The 25462-nt window shown below is 41.3% G+C and overlaps 1 protein-coding gene across 2 annotated transcripts in view; it reads right to left on the bottom strand.

Moving 5' to 3' along the window:
- Positions 1-25462, bottom strand: part of dus1l (dihydrouridine synthase 1-like) — a 658813-nt gene that overhangs the window by 575685 nt on the left and 57666 nt on the right. The window lies entirely within an intron of this gene.

Below are 25462 nucleotides of genomic sequence, written 5' to 3'. Positions count from 1 at the left end.
ATTTAAGTAAAAAGATTACAGTTGCCATCCAAAATAAGGAATAGTGACTTTTTTGTCAATCACTAAGGATTTGATTTTCAAAAATCACATAAGTGTCTGCTGTTTAAATAAAAGTAACATAATACAATACACAGGCTGTCACCCATACACACACGCGCACACACACACACAATACCTACAGCACACAGACTGCCATCAACCAACCAACTGCACTGCCCGTCATACAATACACCTGTAATCATCATAATGATAAAATTAAAAAAGAGAAATCCTAAAATATAAATGTTTACACTCTAAAAAAAATGGTGGTCAGTGGTTCTTCAGTGGTTCTTCAGCGGTCCTTCATCGGTTCTTTGGCTAAGGTGCTATATAGCACCGCTATCATATACAGAACATGTTAAAGGGTTAGTTCACCCAAAAATGAAAATTCTGTCATTAATTACTCACCCTCATGTCGTTCGACACCCGTAAGACCTCCGTTCATATTCGGAACACAAATGAAGATATTTTTGTTGAAAGCTGATGGCTGAGAAAGGCTTCAGATAGGCCTCCATTGGCATTCAGTACATTTACACTCCCAAGACCCATAAAAGGCACTTAAAACGTCGTTACAAAGTCCATCTCACCACAGTGACTCTACAATAATTTTACGATGCGATCAAAAATAACACCTTTATCCAACTTGTTATTGTCTTCCGTGTGTGCCTCCCCGACGCATGCGCGAGAATATGACGTAGCGCCAGCGTTCGGGAATCCATGAAATGCACACTTTAACCCCATTTTGAGAACTACGCCGAGACCTAAAGCACGATCAATGTAGAATTCAACAGCTTAGACACGCGCGTCTTCCTCTGCTTGTAAACAAATCGCTTCTGGGTCATCTGTCCGAACGCCGAATCTGCGTCATATTCTCGCGCAAGCGTCGTGGAGGCACACACGGAAGACAAGAACAAGTTGGATAAAGGTGTTATTTTGATTTTTCTTTGCACACAAAAACTATTGTCGTCACATCGTAAAATTAGTGTAGAGTCACTGTGGTGAGATGGACTTTGTAACAACGTTTTAAGTGCCTTTTATGCGTCTTGGGAGTGTAAATGTACTGAATGCCAATGGAGGCCTGTCTGAAGCCTTTCTCAGCCATCAGCTTTCAACAAAAATATCTTCATTTGTGTTCCGAATATGAACGGAGGTCTTACGGGTGTCGAACGACATGAGGGTGAGTAATTAATGACGGAATTTTAATTTTTGGGTGAACTAGCCCTTTAAGATATGGTGCTATATAGCACCAAAAGTGGTTCCCCTATGATTACGAGCCAATAATCACTTTTAGTGCCATATAGCACCATTTTTTTAGAGTGTATAAATATACATGTTTAACTACTGTTGACCGGGAGTAATACATAAAGTAATAATATTACTTTTGAAAGGAGTAACTTGGAATGAGTAATATATTAATTTTTTTTTGAGGACCGAGCCCAACACTGCTCACAAACAAGTTGTTATGTAACACTTCAGCTAATCCACGTCATCACACTTTTGTGAGATCTTCTTCAAGTTGACTGTGTTCATTTGAGCATCTCTTACTTTGAAGACATTAGCAGGGTTTGAAGAGGTGAAGGTTCCCAAACGCATCCCCCGGAGGCTCTTGTGAAGAGCATCCATGTGGTACAACGGTCCAAGAAGGACCTCATCATACCATCTAATTTGTTTGAGCAGGTGTTTATACAAAAAGGAACACAAAAAGAGAGAGACTTGTTATGTCTTATATAACACACTGGCAGATGACTGTAATTATAGTTATATGTATATAACCACCTTTGCTATGTCAGTTTTGTATTACCGTTTAATTTTTTTCTATTCAGACTTCAGAAACATTAAGTATTGCTTAGAGGAGATGACCGAACACATCTGTCTAGGAGGGAGAGAGAGAGTAAAAGCAGTGCAGGTGTTTCCAGAGATAAATCCAAAAGATCCTCCCCGCTGTGCGTCAGGCAGCCACAACCTCGGCAGTCATGAGAGGTAATTAAAATCAGTGCTATCATTGCATGTTTGGAGAGGTGCACTTTGGGGAGGAAGGATGCTCTGGCACTTCAGCGGAGGAGGGAACAGAGCAAAATCATCAGCCATTGTGTACAGAGGCTGCCTCCCACTCAACTGCCTCACAAAGCTCTGCTTTACTCCCATGTCGACGAGAATACCAATGCAAATGCAAACACAAATACGTGGAAATGAATGCACACGACATGGACATCTCCGTCACGACGCAGGACAAGTGCAGTGTCCCTGTTGCACATCTTGCAGTGTAATTTATATGTTCAAATACGGACACACAGAAAAGCAGAGGAGGGGGTTTGTGCTCATGGAGGAGGTTTTTGGGTCACTGGCTCTCTCTTGGTTCCCCACTTGGTAGTGACAGCTGGCAGCTGGGAGCCAGCTTTGCCCCTTGGTGAACACCTGGGTAAAATCCCCCTCGGCCTGCCATAGAATCCCAGAAGCTCCTTCTCGCCTCCTGAGGGAGGACAATTTTCTCTCCTCTGCTTTTGCCTGTGGGTTTTTATCTTAAGTGGAGATTTCGACTCATTCCTATTTTAAAAAGACGATTCCCAACATGAAACCTTGGGAGTAGAAACAAAGCGTAGCATTATAAAGAATTAAAAGAAAAAGTCTATTGAGATGCGCAGACATTACAATTTCAAACTTTTCATGTTGATAAATCTGCTAAAAACTACTATTTACACTATTTTTTTTAAATAAATAAAAAAATAAAACACTAGAAAAATAATCTTAAAGGCTACAAGTGAAGTTACACTCTAAAAAATACTGGGTTAAAAACAACCCAAGTTGGGTTGAAAATGGACTAACCCAGGAAATTGGTTTGTTTTAACCAAGCAATTATTTTTTTTTAACCCAGTGAATGGGTCGTTTTAACCCAGCGGTTGGGTTAAATTTTTGCTTAAACAACCCAATCGCTGGGTTAAAACAACCCAGTTGCTTGATTAGTCCATTTTCAACCCAACTTAGGTTGTTTTTAACCCAGCATTTTTAGAGTGTAGGCAGCACAACATTCCAATGCTCATTATGAGAAAGAAAAAAAAATATTTGTTTTGAGATTTGCTAAAGATTACATTGCAGTATTCAATTATTGGTGTTTTAAAAATAACCTTTAAGAGGATGTTAGATGACTGCAAAGGTAATCTAAATGTATAGGGGAATGTGCATGAACAATTAAACATCTGATACAGACCAATCTTCAATAAAAATCTTCAATTTATCTCTAATATATGCGGTGCATATGATGCATCCCTAAAGTCTGTTGTTGTTACTCTTCTAAATAGAGAAGAAATAAAATGAATGCAATAGAAACTTAAGACATTGGTGTGATCATTTAACATCAGACAGAAATAAATAGCTGAATCATTAAAATGGCTGAAAACTCAAGTATTTTATCACACAGACTCATATAGTCTGAAAGGTGCGGGATAACTCCCAGACATGATGTGCATTCCTCCACTTTATCACACCTTGATAAATATATCTGTGACAAACTTGACAAGAGGAGCCATGAGGGGTCTCATATATATTCATGCACAGCCCAGAGAGAGTGGAGATGCCTTCAAGCTCTTCATAGCTGAGTGGGATGAAATATAGCTCTGATTCATGGCGGTGTGCTATGTGTGTTGGCAGCTGACATTAACCCATACGGTGAATCATGTGTGTCAGTGTCACATACCTCAGGGGCTTCGGAGGCCCGTGAGAGAGGAGCAGGACTACGTGGACGGGAGTGATGGAGGGGTCTGGCCCCACTGCACCCTGCTCAGGGTCAGAATATATACTGGGAAAACAGAGAGCGACAGCATTTTCAACAAACTTCAGAAGTGACGGAGCAATACTTTGCCATGACCTGATTTACTGTGACCTTTTGTCTACATACAGTACCTTTTCCCCCTCTAAAGGCAAGTTAGTCCTGGGTAAACACACTTGAGTGGAGGTTATCCGGTGCTTGTAGGAGAAAATCTGCTGTTATGAAAGTTAATAATTTTTTGGCCCATGTTTATTGGCATATTTGGAGTCCAGATCTTGTTATCTTACTCTTGAGATTTTGCTAACAGCCCTGGACAACGCAACCGGCTCATAAGACAGATGCATTTTAAATAGAATAACAAATTACTGTGCCTAACTTATCATGACACAGGCTGTTAAAGGCTTGATTTAGTTTGTGTGGCAAACATATGATGCCTCAGTCTTGATCTGTCAGTTCATCTTCATTAGTACTTGAGGCCAAAAAAACCTACCCTGTCCTATGACCTGTACCATGTGGCTGTTTTGACTAAAAAATAATTGTAAATTAATGACTAGTTCACAAAGAACAAATACCACTAAACTGTTTTAATCGTTTTCTATGTAGACAGACATATAGCATTGTGCTCTCACATATTTTGCAGTGTCTCAAGCATGACACAGCATTCTTAAAACACAACGCTTTAAGAGATAGTTCACCCAAAAATGAAAATTAGCCCATGATTTACTCACCCTCAAGCCATCCTAGGTATGACATTATTATTTCAGATGCAAACAATCGGAGTTACATTAAAACATGTCCTGGCTAATCCAAGCATTACAATGGCAGCCCAAAATTTGAAGCCCAAAAAAGTGCATCCATCCATCATAAACGTAGGGGGGAGCGGGGCATATCCTAACGGGGGGTTAGTTGTAACACATATGGTTTAACACTTTCCACACATGCCAAAATGATGAAACTTTCTGTATTTACTAATTGCCATATCAACATTATTTAGAGAAAAAATTGTGTCAAAATTAAAAAATCTTTGGAAGATATCACTGAACATTTATTTAACCATAGCAAAAATAATTTCTCACTTAAGTTTATTGTTCATCTCTATTTTTTGTGTTTATTTAAAATAAGACAAATCTGATATTATTTTAATCTTAGTTATATCTGTTATTTAACAGTTGAGATTGTTCTTTAAAGCTGATCTAACCAGCAGAAGACACGAGCCGGGTTTAAATCCTAGTTGCGCAGGTGGAGCATGTTGTAACACTACGTTACAATGTGCCCCTATTAGAACTATGTTATTATATTCTATACTTTTTTGAATTTTATTGAGAAACCATGAGAAAGAGGTGAATAAAGACTGACAGTCAATGTTCAGAAATGGTTTATTATTATTATTTTTAACTTTGCTGTATAGCTGTATTTGTGTCTCAAAAATGTGTTTATTTTTAATGATTAAAAAATATTTTTCTTACACAAACCCATCAATTCACTTCAGAAGGCCTTTATTATCATCTTCACATTCTCTATATCTACTGCCTTGATGGCAGGCAAGTCTTTCAATTCATTAGAAAAGTCGTTCATCTTCATAACATAAGGATCATGTCCAACACATGTTGTTATTTTCTGTTTATAGCTTTCTAAACCAGCACATTACTGACTTAAAGGTAGGGTAGGTAGGATTTGGTTAAAAAACTTTTTTTCCAAATTTGTTTAAACTTTCTTTATATATCAATACATAATTAAAATGTAAGTACTCAGAAAAAGAAAGTATAAAAATTGAGTGTCTGTAGAGCTCTCACGACTGTTTTAAAGACAGCTCATTATTTCCATTCACTCCACCTTCTCCCTTCTGGGCTCTTTCCAAAGCCACGCCCCCAAAACACATGAACGCGCTATGCCGTCTGCGATCAGCCTCATTATTTACCTGAGGCGGGCGGAGAAGAAGTGCATGTAGTGACATCATGTCAGAATCACATGTAATAAAAAATCGAACTTTATCATTATGAATATAAACAAATAAGATGTCTTTTAGTACTCACTATCAAGCTAGAATACCGATACTGGTAAAGTTTAAAATACACACACACAACACGTCTACGACACACACAGATACAAGATAAAAACATCAACATAAACATTGGTAGAGTATATAAAAACAAACCAAGGGCCGAAATAAACGTGCAGGTAAAGTTCCCGGTGAACATGGTAAAAGAGTTCAGACAGAGGGTAGTAGCTAAAGCTAACTTAGTTCTAAAAAAAGTTCCTGGATGCGGTGTACTAGCTTTTACACATGCATTTTGTTATCTAAAGTTACATTTTGCGAAATTCAACACGACAGCGATCAACTTGAGCTAGGTATATTGAGTATTTATCATCTCTACTAATGGTTCGCTAAGTGTATAACATTGTAACTTTATGCTAAGTATTGTTATGTTAGCTATATTAGGCAGCTATGTGTGCTAGTGAGACATGCTTCATGAAAACATAAACCACAAAAATGTATAATCAAAATGAAAGATTACCTGTCCAGCAGAAATACAGCCTCTTGAACTCAAATCAAATGGGTGCGCCAGGGTTGCCAGGTTTTCACAACAAAATCCGCCCAATTGCTACTCAAAACTAGCCCAAAACAAGCCCAATCGTGTTTCTCCGTGTTTGGGGGGTAAAATATGTGTCTTTTTGGTAGGGCTGCCTGCTAAAATTCGCAAATCCCGGGGCAACATATCACATAATTGGGGTCGCTTCAACCCGCAGACATGAAAAACAGCCCGCGGCAACAGTGTTTGAAGTAGCCCGACTTGGCAACACTGGGGCGCGCGCATGTGGGCAGATCCTGGAGCAAAAGCGGCAGGACCAATGGTAGCGAGAGAGAGTGACAGTCGCCCAAGGCAATCCCTTGTTTCGGCCCGAACTAAAATAATGAGCGGTGTTTATTGCAGATTAAAAAGTCTAGAGTCACTCGATTTTTATACTCTCTTTTTCAGAGTACTAAAATTTTAATTATGTATTGACATATAAAGAAAGTTTAAACAAATTTGGACAAAAGTGTTTTAGATCATTCTTACCTACACTGTAAAAAAAATCCCGTTGTTTCTACGGAAAAATACCGGCAGCTGTGGTTACCAGAACATTACTGTAAAAATGACATCAAACCGTAAACATACTTACGGAGTTGCATGTGAATTTTACATTTTAAACATGTATATTTAACATTGGATTTCAGTAATATTAACATCATTGTTACACTGAAGTGAACAAGTTTGTTGAGTAAATTTAACATTTTAAACATGTGAATTCAACATTGGGATTCAGTGATATCTATGTCACTGCTATGCTAAACTGACGAGTTTGCTCAGTTAAATTTACATCCGGCTGTTTATTTAACATTAGATCAGGGCTTACACTGTAAAAAAAATCCCCGTAAAATTTACGGTAAAAAAAAAAAACACATATTTCATTAACTGAAATAATGTTAAATTACCAACCTATTGAAATACTAATATCTGTTATGTATCTTTGATATATACAGACAACCACCAATCACAGTGGTGATGAGAATCATGTGATGAATCAAAGCTAATCAAAAGCAGCTTTTAAGAGAACAATAGTAATATATAGAAGGTGCTTAGTGTCATTCACACAAACACTAAACACCATCATGGTAAAACTTAAATTTAAAAAATGCAATAAACATTAATTTAACAACATCAGATATAACATAAAACCCTAATGTACATAGCTGATTAGAAAAAACAAAGAAGAAACATAGTTATTGTAATGAAAATACATCAAATGCGAAGTGTCACGCTGGGAATTCTGGGAATGTCAATTTACGGGTTTTTCACTGTAAATTACACAATGACTTGTTCTTTTTCACTTCCAAAAACTGTAAATTTAACGGTATTTTACTGTAAAATTAAATGAAATGTAAGGTTAGATCTATTACAGTTATTCACCGTATATAGTACGGATACTTTCTGTTAACCAATTAACTGTTTTTCACCGTAGCATTTTTACAGTAAAATACCGTTAAAATCACAATCATTTTTTACAGTGTACCCCACCTTTAACTCCATCTCGTCCATTCTGTTTTTCATTTCCTGCCCTCCATAAAATTCCATTGAGGAATTTTAACCAAAGTATGTCACAGACATTACATGAAGACCCTAAAGAATCATACCAACTTGTGGCAAGGTGCATCCGATTACACCTTTAAAATGCCTTTTGTGTGAACAGGCCTATAAGACCTTGAGTCTTGAGACCCTGTGCTCTTTTGTCTGCTATACTGCAGCACCGTTGCACTGCATCGCTGCTTTTTTAGGGCCTGTTCCAGAAACTTTCCAGATTTTTTTAGAAATGTTTTTTGGAACTTTCTAGGACTTTTTAGAAAGTTTCTGGAAATCTATCGGAAATATTCAGCTGCTTTGCAACCCTGGTCCCAGTATCTTGTGGTATTGGTACCCATACTTGACGACTTGTCTACTTAAATGACGTATTTCGGGTATTTGGCCTAAAAGGAAAAGTGGGAGTGAAGACCGCAACTGTGTGTATAACTGTGTGTGTAATTATCCGATTGATTGAACACATAAGTTTTTACACAGCTTTATTTACACATTTTGATTTTCAATACTTTGCACTTTAAAATAAACTTCTAAATATAACGCCTCGGTTACGTATGTATCCCCCCGTTCCCTGAAGGAGGGAACGGAGACGTACGTCAGAACTGACCGATGAATTGGGATCTGTCTTCAGAGACCAATCTACTTCGAGTGTATTAGAAACGAGCCAATCCGTATTGGCATGTGGTCCCCGCCCGCACTGCGGGTATAAATACGGAAGTGGAATACCGCATATTGCTTTTCCAACTGAGGAGCCGAAGAAGTGACTCGGCCCTTCAGCGGAAGCACAGCACCTGACGACGGGACGTACGTCTCCGTTCCCTCCTTCAGGGAACGAGGGTTACATACCTAACCGAGAGTTTCCCTTTCAGTCGGTCACGTTCGACGTACGTTGGAAATGACCTACGAATTGGGATCCCTACCAACACGCCAGAGATGCTGGCCCTTCCAGCGCCCTGCTTGAGCTTACTGGAGTGCTCCAGCTGGAGTAGGAGTCAGGGCTGAAGCAGGGAAGGTCCAACACTGCTGTTTTCTGCAAGACCCACTCAGTGTTACTATTGGATAACGCTGGGAAAGCGTGCCCGTCTCAGGGAGATGGAACGCTGCGTAGCCATGTCCTCCGAAGGAGGAGAGGTGGGGAATACTCATAAGGACTAACCTAGCAGGGTAGTGCAACAAATGGCAGTCTCTGGGGTGGATCCAACCTGATCCCAGGGGGGAAAGAACACACCCAGAGACGACAGAGCGGGGCTCTGTCAAGGGAAAGACACGGGGCTAGCTGAGTAGGGTAGCTGGTACCGTGGAGAATACATAAATGGGGTCGCCGTGAGGGAACCAACACATATGGAACCCAGCCTACACACACGTTCCACAAGCATACGGGTGCAGCCCTGGCGTCAGACAGCCGCAACGGCTGACACCGAAGGGGTGATGGAGGATCTCGACAGGGTTCACCATTTCTGGGGAACACAACTGGAGAAGATAACGCACGTATCCGGCCAGAGGCGGGAGTGGCTTAGCAAGCCAACACAGGAATGGGTACTTCGCATCTACCGGCCGTTGGAGGCAAGTACACGGGAAGAAACCGGCTCCACACGGAGGCTATAGAATCTAGCGAACGTGTTAGGTGTCGCCCAGCCCACAGTTCTACAGATGTCTGTCAGCAAGGCGCCTTGAGCCAGCGCCCAGGAGGAAGCTACACTCCTTGTGGAGTTCGCTCGCAACCCGAACGGGCAAGGCACGTCTTGCGATTGGTACGCTAAGACTTGCTTGGAGACAGCTTTCCCTTCTGCTGGCCTCTGTAACAGACGAAGAGCTGCTCTGAGGTCCTAAAGCGTTGAGTCCGGTCGACGTAAGCGCAAAGAGCACGGACGGGACATAACAGCCAGGGCTGGGTCTGCCTCCTCAGATGGCAGCGCTTGCAGGTTCACTACTTGGTCCCGAAAGGGAGTGGTAGGAACCTTGGGCACGTATCCGGGCCGGGGTCTCAGGATGACGTGAGAATCAGCCGGTCCGAATTCTAGGCACGATTCGTTGACCGAAAGTGCATGCAGGTCCCCTACCCTCTTGATTGAGGCCAATGCAATAAGGAGCACTGTCTTCATGGACAGGATGTTTAGCTCTACAGACTGCAAAGGCTCGAATGGAGGACCCTGAAGTTCTCTGAGCACCAGGGCTAAATCCCAAGAGGGTACCGAGGATGAATGAGGAGGATTTAGTCTCCTCGCACTTCTAAGGAACCTGACGATCAAGTCGTGCTTTCCAATGGACTTACCAGCTACTGCATCCGTGCCGAGGGTGCCCCCGGTCAGGGAATAGTACAACTGGCAATGGGTCGAGTCCGGAGAGGCGAACAGGTCTACCTGCACGGCTCTGAAAAGGTCCCATATCAGCTGGACGCTCTGGGGGTGGAGTCGCCACTCTCCCGGAAGTATGGACTGACGAGAGAGCTTGTCGGCTGTCTGGTTCAGCACACCAGGGATGTGAATGGCCCGAAGCGACCTCAGATGCTTCTGACTCCACAGGAGCAGATGGCGGGCGAGCCGGAGAACGTGATGGGAGCGTAGACCACCCTCTCGGTTGATGTACGCATCGGCCGCAGTGCTGTTTGTATGGACCAGTACGTGTTAGCCCTGAAGTGGCTTCTTGAGCCGGGCCAGGGCAAGACGTACCGCCTGAAGCTCTAGGCAATTGATATGCCAATGCAGCTGGGGCCCCGTCCACAGACCCGAAACTGCATGCCCGTTGTACGTGGCCGCCCAGCCCCTGGACGAGGCATCCGTGAAGACCACGGCATGCCTGGACACTTGTTCTAAGGGCACTCCCGCCCGTAGAAACGAAGGGTCTGAGCACGGGCTGAAAGTTTGGCGACAGTACGGGGTAAGTGAGACCAGGCACTTGCCCATCTGGGGACTCGGTCGTGTAGCCAGCGTTGAAGTGGTCTCATATAAAGCAATCCGAGCACTATTACCGCGGCTGCAGATGCCATATGCCCCAGGAGACTCTGAAAGAATTTCAGTGGGACCACCGTCCTGCCCTTGAACGTATTCAAGCAGTTTGCTCTTCTCTCGGTTGACCCGAAGGCCCAACAGGCTGAGGTGACGGAGCACCAGGTCCCTGTGTTCGCACAACTGCTCTCGAGACTGGGCGAGTATAAGCCAGTCGTCAAGATAGTTGAGGATGCGAACGCCGCGTTCTCTGAGTGGAACAATGGCTGCCTCCGCGACTTTCGTGAAGACACGGGGCAACAGGGACAGCCCGAAGGGCAAGACTTTGTACTGATATGCCTTCCCCTCGAACGCAAAGCGTAGGAACAGTCTGTGTCGAGGGAGAATAGAGACATGAAAGTACGCGTCCTTCAGGTCGATCACTGCAAACCAATCTTGGGGACGGATGCATTCAAAAATGCGATCAAAAATCTGAACGGAAGCTTGTGCAGGGCCCGATTCAGAACACGCAGGTCCAAGATTGGCCGTACCCGGGGTGTGGCAGCAAGGTGGAACGCCCAGACACGACCCAGAGGCGACCCGGAGTGTTGTCTGATCGCTCCAAGGGGGGGCAGTGTGTGGGAGAGAAGGCCCGGGGGCGTCCTCTAGCCTCACACCGCCCCCTGGTGAAGAAGAGAGGGGAAGCCAGGAGTGGCAAGGCCCGGGGGCGTCGCACACAGCCGGCTTGAGCCTCTCTGGGCCCAGGGACAAAGGAAACTGCTCTTTTTTTGACAATGTGGGTACCGAAGCGGCCAGCGGCAGAGATGTTTTTGATCGCCTCCGTCTGCTTCTCTGCCACCGAGAACTGCTGGGCGAAGTTCTCAATGGGGTCGCTGAAGAGGCCAGCCTGGCCAACAGAGGCGTCGAAAAACTGAACTTTGTCGGACTTGCGCATATCTGCCAGGTTGAGCCACAGGTGGCGTTCCTGGACCACCAGAGTGGACATCGCCCGACCCAGGGAGTGTGCGGTGACTTTCGTCGCCCGGAGGGCGAGGTCCGTAGCCGTGCGCAGTTCCTGCATAACCCCTGGGTCGGAACTACCCTCGTGCAGATCCTTGAGCGCTTTGGCTTGGTAGACCTACAGGAGCGCCATGGCATGCAAAGATGACGCGGCTTTTCCACAGGCTGTGTAAGCCTTGCCCGTTAGACCAGATGAGAACTTACACGCCCGGGAGGGGAGGCGTGGGTTAGCCCGCCAGTCCGCAGCGGCCCTGGGACACAGTTGCATCGCCACGGACTGCTCGACTGGGGGAATCCCCACGTATTCCTTAGATGCGCAACCATCGAGGGTAGTGAGGACGGAGGAGTCACTAGATTGGTGGCGGGCGCTTTAGGGCGCCGACCACGATTTTGTAAGCTCCTGATGCACCTCCGGGAAGAATGGAACCGGGGCGGGGCGCTGAGAACCAGCACAGGCCGTCCTGAGAAACCAATCATCCAACCGCAAGGGTTGGGGACACGGTTCCACTCGAGCCCGACACTCACGGCGGCCTGGGAAAGCATAGCCGTAAGTTCTGGAATCAGACTCGGGCAACGCTACCAAATCCTCATCTCCGGAACCCATTAGCTCGTCCTCCGATGCAGCTATCGAAATACCATCCTCAGCCGGAGCCCCAAAGGAAATGGCTGGCCCCCCATGGGAAGGACCAGCGTGCTCCTCCGGAAGCTCCACCGGAAGCTCCACCGGCGCAGCGGAGGGGGGAGGGGGGAGGGGCCCAAGGGGCTTTTTGGCCCGTCGGGGAAGCCCTGACCGTCACCCTCAGATCTCCACCAAAGGCATCAGCCAAAGTAGCAGCCCTCTGCTTTGCAGCGGGAGGACCACTAGATCGGGGGATGCGCAATGGGACTCCACCCCGTCTGAGGTATTCGAGCCTAGATCTAAGCACTGTGATGGTCATGTTCCCGCAGTGGGAACATGAGTCATTCACGAACGCTGCCTCAGCGTGCTGAACGCCCAAACACGTGAGACAATGATCATGACCGTCAACTGGGGACAGAAAACGATGGCATCCAGAAACACACGGTTTGAATGACATCTTGAAAAAGACACAGGGTCAAACCGTGTTGCTCTTTTAGAAGAAATTTGCTCTTTTAAGGTGCTGAAGCACTCACCGATAGTGCAAGCCCGCGTGTGAGCACTCAAAGGGGAAGAAAACGCCCAGCGAACCGACACAGGAAACAGTGTTGAAGCGACCACTCGCTGAACTGTGCCGTCACACCAGCACCAGGTAAGAGCAGCTTCTTGTAGAGACTCGTCAGAACACTCCGTAGAAAAAAGATTCTCACAACCGTTCGGCTCCGAAGTTGAAAGCAATATGCGGTATTCCACTTCCGTATTTATACCCGCAGTGCGGGGCGGTGCGTGGACCGCATACCAATACGGATTGGCTCGTTTCTAATAAACTCGAAGTAGATTGGTCTCTGAAGACAGATCCCAATTAGTCGGTCAGTTCCGACGTCGAACGTGACCGACTGAAAGGGAACACAATTTAATTGTGGTGCTTCTGATTAAGTAATACAAATCAGTAGAAAACCTTTTACAAAATACATTAATCTCTGCACCAATACAATGTGCAACACTTTACGTTTTACCAAATTTTATGAAATATTTAATTGATTTAATAATCAAATTCATTTTACTTACAGTGAAAAGTGTTTGGGGTAATGATTATCCAAGGTATTAATCAATATGTTTTTCCTTTAACATAAATGATTTTCATTTACTTTACTTTTCTATAGTTAAACTACAGAAACAATGATTAATATTTTTTCAGTTCCAAGGATGTCTGTACCTCTTACTGAGAGAAAGAACATGTTTTCAGTATGTTTTGGGAAACTTTCCTGTTTAGAGCAGAGCTCGACCAACTTCAACCATGAAGAAGCTGTTTATCTGTGTATGTGCGCTAGTATTCTTTGCTACAGATCAGTACTGATAGGGTGATTAAAATTCTGTTGCATTATTTTCCTGTTTAAAACTGTGAAGCTGCTTTGAAACAATCTGCATTGTTAAAATGACTTGACTTGTCGTGAACAACTGGCACCTTGGGGAGACGGAATGTATTGTTTTGCTCGTCTAGCTGGCACCTAGAAACGCAGTTCTGTGATCTTGGAGGGACATGTCGCCTAAATCCAGGGTCCGGGAGTCCGCTGCGTAATCAATGGAGATATGCTTCTGTCTGTCTGGTCATGTGTGAAAATGTTCTATGTTTATCTATTTCTTAGCCAATCAGAATCAATATATGTGTGCAGAGCAGTTTATGACCTCCTTGTGAGACATGAAGCTAGCTTCTGCTGAAGAAACAGCAAACTATCTGGTTCTTGGGTCTTTAACTGTAAATTCCCCTACACTGAACATGATGAATGATGGTATCCAGATATACATGGCAGGCTGGCACACCTCAAACAAGACCTGGGACAGTCTTGTGCTCTTACTTCCTGTTGTGTGCATGTGGGCTCAAGTGGCCAAGACCTCACAGGACCTTATCTAATATATGTTTTAAAGATGCCATGTCAATTTAAAAGTCTCAAGACCTTGCGTTCTTGTCCACGGTGCGACATCTCACACGTTCTTTGTGAAATAATTGCCATCAAATTATTTTCTCAGATTTGTGTTAGTCTTTAGGGATCCAGGTCTTCTGGGTAACATCCCTGTGGATTTGGGTATTTTTGCATTGAAACGTATTAATTGTTTGCTATGCCTCTGATTTTCTCTGATGGTAGTTGAAAATTAAGTTTGGAAGTAAACAGTTTGACAGCATTTTACTCGGTTCAGGGAACTTAAAAAGGGCCTGAAAAGATGCTAATTGGGATATCAAAGTGAATGGGTTGTCCCCTGGCGTTTGGGAAAGAGCCAGCCAGATGTTAGGCTAGTCTTTTTTTTTTTCAGTGAGAGAGACCTTCACTTGTTTATGCAGCCCAATAAACCTTGTTAAATGGGATCACTGACTGCAGTGAGGAGTAGGATGAGTGACTGTGTGTATTTTCGAGGCTGGGATAGTCAAACACCCACAATGTACCTGTGTATCCATTCTCACACATTTATTCAGTTGTTCTCAACTTATCAAACGACTCACACACTCTGTTTAACCTCAGAGGTATATGAGCCTTGTGCACGCAGCGGGGTAACAGGCCCAGGTGTCTCTGTCATCTGTCATGATATGGTGACAGCTTGCTTGAGACTACTAGGTGGAGACAGATGCGAACCCCACCTTGTTTTCCCTCATCCAGATGCTCTATCAACCTCTCTAATTCTCATTGACTTGGAAATACTATGAAGTTTTGGGGTCATGAAGTTTATGTACCCGAGTGATCTGCTCATCTAATTAGAATTTTAGATGACATCTGCAGAATTAATTATTCGATGTAACAGTTTCAAAGGTTTCAGTCTAGTTTTTAAAAATAATTTAAGTAAATGTAAATGTTTTCAAATGAAAAGTAGAGTAAAATTATATATATATATGTATGTGTGTGTGTGTGTGTGTGTGTGTGTGTGTGTGTGTGTGTGTGTGTGTGTGTGTGTGTGTGTGTGTGTGTGTGTGTGCTTGCATTAAATTTCAGTTATATACATACAGTCAAAAAAAATCTGTAAAAATAGGGCACACATTTTCCGTATTTATTTTTTTTATAGGTGTTTTACCTGTATTTAGAATTTTGAACTTCTTTGCATTCTGTTAGGGTTAACGTAAATGTCCGTAAAATTACTGGATAATGTCTGACTAGATGTATGTAGCATCTCTAACATATGGTACACACACTGAGGTTTAAAATGCAATGCTCAGTTTTATACAATTTGTATTTTTATACACCAAGGGATCTTTGGCCTGAAAAAGGTTGAAGACCCTGATGTACACTGATGGACTTTTATGAGGCACTTTAGGTGAAAAAAGTATACACGAAAAGGAAAGTAATCAAAGACCCTTTTCTGGAAAATAAAGCTCAGGTCTTTGCCCTTTCACATTGGAATGCTTTAGTGCGTTATTGTATATCTGCCATACAAAATACAGCAAATGTACTGCACTGACAAAATGAGTTCAGTTTTTCCCTACTGGTAAGTCACTCCCATCTTTTTTACTCTGGCTTAAACCATGAACACATGCTTAAGGAGGTCTTTACGCTCAATCACTTTTATCTCTAGCAGGGACCATTACGAAGAAGAACAATTTCACCCTGATTAAACACTTACACTCTAAATTAACTGCTGCTAACCATCAAGTGCTTGTGCTAGGAACCAAAGAGAATGAAAGGCATTCAGAAAACTGTATTGAGAGCAACATCTAGATGTTTTTGAACAGATTTAGTGGGCCCGATGTTGTGAGAATTTAAATAAAAAGACTGCTGTCCTACACAATCACTTCAAACGTTTTACATTTCTAATGAGACAATTAGGAAAATGAGATCTGATTGTACAATTAGCATGCCCACAAACCAGTGTAAATAATTAGATCTAAACGTTATAGAGAACTAGTGAGAAAGAATGGAATTGGGTCTAAACTAATTGGGCGAATTAGTCATTCACAAGGAGAATCATGCATTTCAAATTGACCACCCAGTGAGATGTTCTGTAATTTTGTGTTTTGTTCCTACGTCACTATTTATAAATATGTATGCACTTTTCTCAATGCTTCTCCCAACTCTCAGCAATTAGCTTTGTTTTCCTTGAATGCTGAGTGATTGTGTGTCTTACATGGGTGTCTTTGTTCCTTGCCGGGTGTTTGCGAAAGCACACACTTTGCAAGGGCCCGATTTATGCATAGGCATTCTTGTGCCTACGCTCGCACTTCCAGGGGGGCCCATTTGTCATTTTTTTCATAGATCATTACTATTGGTCGCCCTTTACGTCTGTCTGTGAGTTTTGCAAATACGTATTAAAAAGAACTTGTGACTGAACCTTGTAAATGATCCTCAAGCTGTCGGCAAAACCTCATATTAACTCGACCCGGCTCTATCGTGAATGAAGTGCCACACACAGTTTGGACTGTCTCTGCTTATTTGCAGTGCAAGAGGTCTTTGAATAAGTACAGCATTTTCTTTACTCAAGAAACACTATATATATATTTATATATATATATATATATATATATATATATATATATATATATATATATATATATATATATATATATATATATATATATATATATATATATATATATATATATATATATATATATATATATATATATATATATATATATATATATATATATATATATATATAAAGGCTAATGTTCTTTGTATTTGAGAAGCAGAGAAGAGTCTCTTAGTCTAGCATTTGTCATCAAGTCATCAAAGCCAATTGCCTACTGTCTTAAATAGCCGGTATGAAGCATTTGATCTTTTAGCACATTTTGGCCAAATGACTGAGCGCCTGCATAGTTACAGTAAACTTTATGACCTGTTAGTTGATAAATATGTAACGCGATGCACTTACTGCCTCAGATGTCGCAATTCTAATGATGGACAAAACACATATTTCATGATGATGATGCATCAGCCAATGTGTTATTATAGGAAATAAATAGAAACATTTGCTACTTTTAGTTGTTACAGGACAAAATGTAAAATATTAGAGGAGTAAGATGGCCCCTACTGGGGTAAGTTGGCCCCCTAATTATACACTCTCAGAAAATAAAGTACATAATTTTACCTTTAGGGGTACAATGGCTTGTCACTGGGGCTGTACCCTTAAGGGTACATTTTTGTACCTCTAATTCAGGGGTAGGCAAGTTCGGTCCTCCAACCCAATAGCCACCATAGTATAAAACTCTTGGCTCCCAGCATGCATTGCAGCATTAAGTATGTCACCATTGTTGAGATTCATATGCTGATTCTTGATATCTGTGTGGGTCTAAACTTTTTCCCCCCTAGAATGTATTTAAAAATAAAAATTCAGAATGCCTGATCTGTGGCAAGAAAGTATTGTCGGTAAATATTATTTATTAATAGTTTTAGTCAGTGATGAGTTCAATCAAACATTTTTCTTCATGACAATTTTTGTTTATGGTTTCTTTTGATTTGAATAGATTATGTGTTTTGTTAACACTGTAACAAAAACCACAAACTAAAGCCAAGAGTCAAACTGCTCAACTAATGAAAACACCGACCACCATAATGGTGACCAAATATTTTCAATAAAACCAACATCTAAACCTCTGTTAATTCGCAAGAAGAGCTTCTATAGATGTCTTTCAGGATTGGAGCCAGACTCTGCAGGACAGCGACTCACTAGGACCGAACTTGCCTGCCAATGGTTAATTGTAAGGGTAATTGTACCCTAAGAACCAATTGTGTACCTATAAGGGTACAGTTATACGTTTTGTTCCCCAAGGAACAAAATTGTACCTCCACTGTACCTTTCTTTCTGAGAGTGTAGGGTAAAAAGCCCCCGGGTAAACTTTTACAGAATGTATAAATGACTTTGATATAAAGTAAATGACTAAATCAATTTTAATTTTGTTTTGACAATTTGAATGATTGAATAAAGCAGAATCCCAGTAAAAGTGATTTATCTGAAAGGGGGGGTTGGTGCGTCCATCTTGCCTCAGTGGGCATCTTACCTCATGTTACCCTATGTCCGAAATTCTCCGAAATTTGCTGGTCAAAAACCTTGTAACTCCATTTGAGCTTGGCTTTAGTAGAATGTTAATAATATAATGACACATGCACGTGTCTGACCATATATAAAGCATATAAACATCAACTTTGACAACACAGTGTTTATTTAAAAAAAAAAAAAACATTTCCTGAAAAGTAGTTTTGGACATATGAGGTTTCCGCCCGATAGTGACGATATAGTATGTAGCATATGTAGTACCAGGTGGGGTATTGGGGGCCCCCGGAATTAAGTCTATGTCGCTATATGACATGAATGCCATTAGTCTTCAAACAAGAGTAAATTCTCGTCTCTTTACGCAATAAATTTGACGACACAACTGTTGGCAACATGTGGGTGATTAATCTGTGTGCCGCATCTCGTCTGTTATTTTTTTATTATCCCTGTAAGTGTGCTGTCAGCATGCGCTACATCGCTCCTACGTCTATACGGTAAGCGGCTCTCGAGCAAGTGGCTCAGTCATTATCTGTTTACACCAATTGACTCTGCCATTTCCTCAGCCCCTTATCTCCCTCCGTAGCAATTCAAGCCGAGTGTGAATAAAATTATTCTGGTAGTTATGAATAGCTGCTCTGAATGTTGCCTTCGTACTGGAGGAAGCCTATTTAAATGAAGTCGTGTTCAGCTGTTCCCCGCACTGCTGTCGCCGAAGAAAATGAATAAATAATAGTTTGGAATTGAGAAAATAAAACATGTGGACCTGCAGTGTTACTCAACAAAAAGGAGAAGAGTGAGAAGGATGTTCAGCACACCCACCGAAAGCGAAAATCGGGCAAAACGTAGAGTCACGGTGAAGTCAACAAAGAGTCAAAGCTTTTGCCATCGGCCATGATGAGATCAATCTGAAATAATGGGTTTCCTCCACAAAAAAAATCATTCCTAAGCCATTTCCCATTTCCTGTTAAGACAGCATCACAAAGTGCGGCTTTTATTATAGATTGACTGCTGTCACAATGAGGGAGTTCATTGGCCTCCCTCGGTGTGCCCTGGCCTGTCTTACAGAAGGAAGTTGAAGATGTGATTGAGAAGGTCACACTAAATCTGATCCCCCTGCTCCTGTCTGGGCCTGTGTGAAATAGTCTGAGAGGATTTGAGCCCGGGCCGGGGCTCAATCCATGCACGTTAATATATTTGGGCAGGGTGGGAAGATAAGGCGTGTTTTATCGCTAGAAGAGGGTAATTTAAAAATGTAGACACAGCAGCTCAGATTAGAATCTTGCCAGGCTGGATGAGGCCTGCATTGTCTCTGCTCGGCGATAAAAGGTGCTCTAATTTGTTGCATAATAAAGACATCAAAAATGGATGAATAATGGGCATACACCTAAATGTTATGATTGCTTAAGTGGACGTATTGGAATTTCATTGGACGATGTGTTTACTGTGCATGGGTGACTATTAAGAATTCAGTTGTATTTACTGACTTACTGCAAGTCACACTTGCATTACATACATGTCAAACAAAGTAGCATATGCAAACACTAACCTCACTTTCATGAGCCAGTTTTTAATTGCCATTATTTTTAACCAGCTGGTCTTGAGGTCATTTTTGTGGATGTATGAATCAGTTCCTCTCAGAATTGAAGTTAGCAGAATTACCACAGACGCAGTTCATTATATAAGCATGTTCTACAAAGTTTGACAACCAGAAAGTGTCCAAGACGTTTTGTCATTATTTTGAACAATTTATCTATTGCTTAATATTTTGAAACGTAGCAAACTTAATTTTGTAAAATGTTTAAAATGTTAAAATCAGTATAGGCCTATAACAATGAGTGATGATTGTCTTGTGCTTCAATATATACATATATAAGCAACATGAATGGTACATTATTAAAATTTATGATAGAATGAAATAGAATTGGAATTATAATTCCAACTATCCAATTATACTATAGAATATGAATTATATACTGTAAATATATATATGGCTATAATTAAATATAGCCATATGCTTGGGTGGCTACTTAAGTTTTAAATATATATTTTTGTAGATTATATATTTAGATGATTCCTTGAACAAGATTAACGCTACATATTTCTTGTTTTTAACTTTATTACTCTTCAGCAGCTATTGTAATGTGTCGTGGACGACTGCCTGTAATGCTCGACTTATAGACAACTTCAGACTTGAGTAGAAGCCTCGCCTGTAGAGTTAGGGAGAGTTAACATGGAGGAAGTGGAATTGACAGGCAGAGATTAAAACATTGTTATGGTGAGGATGGCTGACTATCTCCAGACTCAGGCAGAGAGGAGCCAATCTGCAGCCTGCACTTGCTCCTGTAGATAACTCACCCAGTGAATCATCAAAGCCTGTTTAGAAAGCACACATCCAAAATTCCCTTCATCCTTTTCAGTGCAGAAATGAGGTTTTCATAAATCCTCTTGTTTTAATTTTCATCCATCAGTCTTGCCGCTGCTTAACAGACATGCTCAGGGAGCAAAACAGCCGCTTTTTCAGACAACATGAAATTATGAAATTACATTTGAGCAAAACTCCAAAACCTATACATACAATTCACTGGTGTTTACAACTGAAATTACCACTAGTGGCAGTAAAACACCAACATATTCCTGTTTAAAAACAAAATTGTAATTACAGGGGCAGATTATTGATTAATAAAGGCTTATTTTTGTGTGGTTCCTTGCACAATACTATGGTACTTACGATGTCAAAACACCTTTACCATAATGCAGGATTTGCATCACATAAGCTCCATATGTATAGCATTTGTAATGTTATAAACTTGCTTGGTAGCTCACCTGGTACATTGCACTTGTAATGCAGAGCTGTCAGAAATGAGTAAACACAAGTTTGAAACACGAGTAATGATAATAGCTTAAAAACTTGCAGATTATAATTTTTTTTTTATCTAACATTTGCTTTTGTTAACACTCGGTTAGGTTTAGGACAATTAGGGATTTAGTCTACACTCTAAAAAAAAAAAGGTTCTATATTGCACCAAAAATGGTTCTTGGCTCGTAATCATAGGGGAACCTTTTTTAGTGCTATATAGCACCAATTTTGGTGCTTCAGTGGTTCTTCAGCGGTTCTTCAGAGGTTCTTCAGCGGTTCTTCAGAGGTTCTTCACCGGTTCTTTGACTAAGGTGCTATATAGCACCTCTGAAGAACCGCTGAAGAACCACTGAAGCACCAAAATTGGTGCTATATAGCACTAAAAAAGGTTCCCCTATGATTACGAGCCTTTTTTTTTAGAGTGTAGGTGGTATGTTACTTTCAAATTCAATAGAGTACTCTTAAAAATTATTATTGGCATTGATGGTTCCATTAAGAACTTGGAATCTGCATTGCTCAAAAGGTTCTTTACACTCTGAAAAAAAGGTTCTATATGGCACCAAAAATGGTTCTTCGTCATAATCATAGAGGAACCACTTTTGGTGCTAACATGTTCTGTATATGGTAGCGGAGATATATAGCACCTTAGTCAAAGAACCGGTGAAGAACCTCTGAAGAACCGCTGAAGAACCACTGAAGCACCAACATTGGTGCTATATAGCACTTAAAAAGGTTCCCCTATGATTACGAGCCAAGAACCATTTTTGGTGCCATTTATAACCTTTTTTTTTGAGTGTATAATGGAAAAGGGTTCTTCAGATTATTAAAATGTTCTTCACTAAGAAAAACAACAACATTCTTTTAAAAACGGATAACTGAAAGGTTCAATGAGGAACCAAAAATGGCTCTTCTGTGGCATCACTGAGAAAACCCCCTTTTACGGAACCTTTATTTTTAAGAGTGAACATTAACCTTTTAGTGCCTTTCACCAGACATTTCATTTTCCGGTCGTTACGTACAACAACCAACATAATAAAAACATTTTCAGATTCACATTCATTTTGGATAAAACTGAATGCCTTTTTAACGCCACTCACTGGACATTTCACTTTGAAACATGCAAGAAGCAACATAATATTATTTAGCTAAAATGTTGCCACAGGCACTTTTTTCCAATGTGGTTGAGGGTTTCTTGAGAATGTATGGTGTCAGGTAAAAGGGCGCAGAAGGGGCAGACAGGTGAATAGGGAGGGAAAAGGGAAGCACCGGCTGAAAAACATGACCTTTGTTTGATAGTTATCTGGCTACTGCTATGTGTGAGTAAGCCGGTGAGTGCCCATGAGGAATAGCAATGCTTTTGTTGGTAATCTTTGCACGATCAACCTGCCCTGTTCTGTGTCTATGACTCAGATCTCCCTGATCTCCAAAAGACACTCACTCAATACCGCCTGCATGGATGCCCTCACTCGCCCCAGTGAGGGACCAACCTCAGGGCCGCAGACCTTCATCCCTCCCTAACCACCAAAACACAGCCTCTTGAGAGACTCGCCTCAGGTAATGTCACTGATAAAAAAGCCACCTGCATATTCGTATTCAGCCAGTCGCACACCTGAGATCTGCTGCACTTTTTATTCAGCTCCATGGGATGATTATCTTTGCAGACATGCAGCTGTCCTCCTGTTTGGGGGTCCTATATGTGCGCCGTTGTCTCTGAGACTTCAGTCTGACGGCTCAGCTCTCACTCACATTGGCCCAAATCAAGCGGCGCTGCCCTATTGAAGATGAAGAGGTGCAGCCTCGAGCTCATACGCCACAGACAGGGCTCCTATTGATTTTATAGCACAAGCTGATGGTAAGCTGTGCTCTCTCTGGCATACTAAATTCCCTGCCCTTCTAGGGGGGCTTGATGAACTGCCCAGATAGCTCTCATTCATTCCTCTTGTCAGAAGCACTTGAGCTAGATGAATGTCTTACCTGTGCGTCGTGTGCATGTGAGTCACTTAAATGTTTCCCGGCAAACTCTTGAAGCTTTTTACCCCCGTCTCTAATGATGAATGGCTTTTTTTTTTTTTGAGAGAGAGAGAGAGAGTGTTTTAAATGCTTTTCCAGGCTTCGCTGTGGAGGATTTATCTTCTGATGTGCGAAGACACGTACCTGTCACTGACTTCTCAATCATTGTAGATAGATAGGTTAAACATCATGATGTAGAATATAATTGTTTAATAGGGTATATAATAGGGCACTGGATGGGCCCTTCATTGTGTTAAAGTCAACATGAAATGGCATTCAGAACCCATTTTACATAATGCTTATTTGTGATGTTTACTGAAAAAGACCATGAAAAGTGGTCTCTGTGTGACATGATCTGTATGATTCATCAATGCTCCAGACTGTGACTAAAATAGTCTCAAATGCGACAAAAAAATTGTGATAACCTATTGCTAGTTATTGCTCATGACAGCCGGGAAAGCTTTATGCGAGTTCATATGCAGTTTCGTCAGAAATTATCTCGATAAGCCACCTTTCCACTTTCTCCAACATTCGCATATGATTGTTATGTTTTCCACCCTATAGGGGGAGTTTCACAAAACGTTCAAAGGTCGAAGTATATGTATATATATATATATACATACACAGTATATATCCACACAAACCAAATTTCCACCAATACATTTGAAAGAAAAGCATAGTAGGTTTTCAGGGCTAGTCAACAAAATTAATAATAATATATTAATTATTCATTAAAGCCCATTTTAACTACAAACAGTAATTCTAACCTCATACTCACAGTTTTCATTAAAATACATCCCAACTGGTCAGGCAGCTGCATACAATCTATCCACAAAAGTTCAAATAGTTCAAAAAGTTCAACACACCAGAAGCTCAAAAGAGATCCGAAAATTAAGTACGGGGGAGACCGGGAGGGTTGTAACATGGGGGTAGATGTAACACTGTAAGTTTGACAGGTCAGAAAAGAGCTGTGGTAACATTATCAATATCACACTCTCCCATCTTCTTTTTGAGCTCACAGGAGAAATTGCATGTGACTGTGAGCAAATTTGTTGATTTTATGAGCAAAACAAATATTTTCATGGAAGAAAGTAAAATGTTTCATTTTAGATTATGCAATCATTGGTACAATTATTTAACTTACATGACCTGAAGAAGCTATTTTTCTAGTTTATTTTGATGCTTTGTATTTATGCTAACTTCAAACCCACATGCTAAAACATTTAGCTAAGTTATGGCTGTTTGGGGTGGGAATAGTTGTAACAGTTTATTAAAAATGTTACAACCAACCCCTGATTCAAATGAGTCCAGTTATCAATCACATCCTCTGTTGAGACAAAGTCATGTGAGTTTTTCCGTTGGGTATCAAGGGATTTATTCAGTAAATGTGTTTTCATCATAGCTTATGCGCATGTCTTCTTACCAGCTAAAAATGATCTGCCTCAATTGAACTCACAAGTTTTTTGTGCACATTATTAAAATGTATGCGCATTTTGATGTTTCCATCCAGCGTTTTTTATGCAATATCTCAAAATTCACGTAAAATAGGTAAATCGTGGAAACATAGCTAGTGACTGAACCCTTATGTGACAGGAATACAGTATACTTACACGCACACTCACACAAATGTGCAGCAATTGTTTTGCACTACATTTATAATTCTAAAAAAAAACAACAACAATGTAATGTTTCTTTATTTAAATTTTTCACATTGTTCAAAACAATTTTTCTTTGTTCTTCAATAATGTTTATGTAAAAATTGGATAGTGTGGGTGTTATTTCAGCAAATGACCTCTCAGTGTTACATCTATCCCTAGCTAGTGTTACAACTCACCTCATAGTGGGTAGGTTGCAACAATGGAACTCTTTTTATTTTACATTAACTCACATAATCTGTGATTGTGTAGTACATGTCCAACTAAGTGAGTTATATTTGTAACAGACAAATGTGGCTACCATGTATCAAAATTTGAGAGATCTAGAACAAACAACCACTGAGTTACTGATGCTCGAACAAAAAGTGTTACAACCATCCCCGGTCTCCCCCTACGCATATATGATCGGAACTCTAAAATGGAAAAGGTGAAAAGGCTACTTTAGAGTCTGCGTCAAAGTTTAATTCACTACTCGAGCCATGATGTTTAA

Source organism: Gobio gobio (assembly GCF_949357685.1).
Source record: "Gobio gobio genome assembly, chromosome: 1".
NCBI lineage: Eukaryota > Metazoa > Chordata > Actinopteri > Cypriniformes > Gobionidae > Gobio > Gobio gobio.
This window is presented reverse-complemented; position numbering and strand designations above follow the sequence as displayed.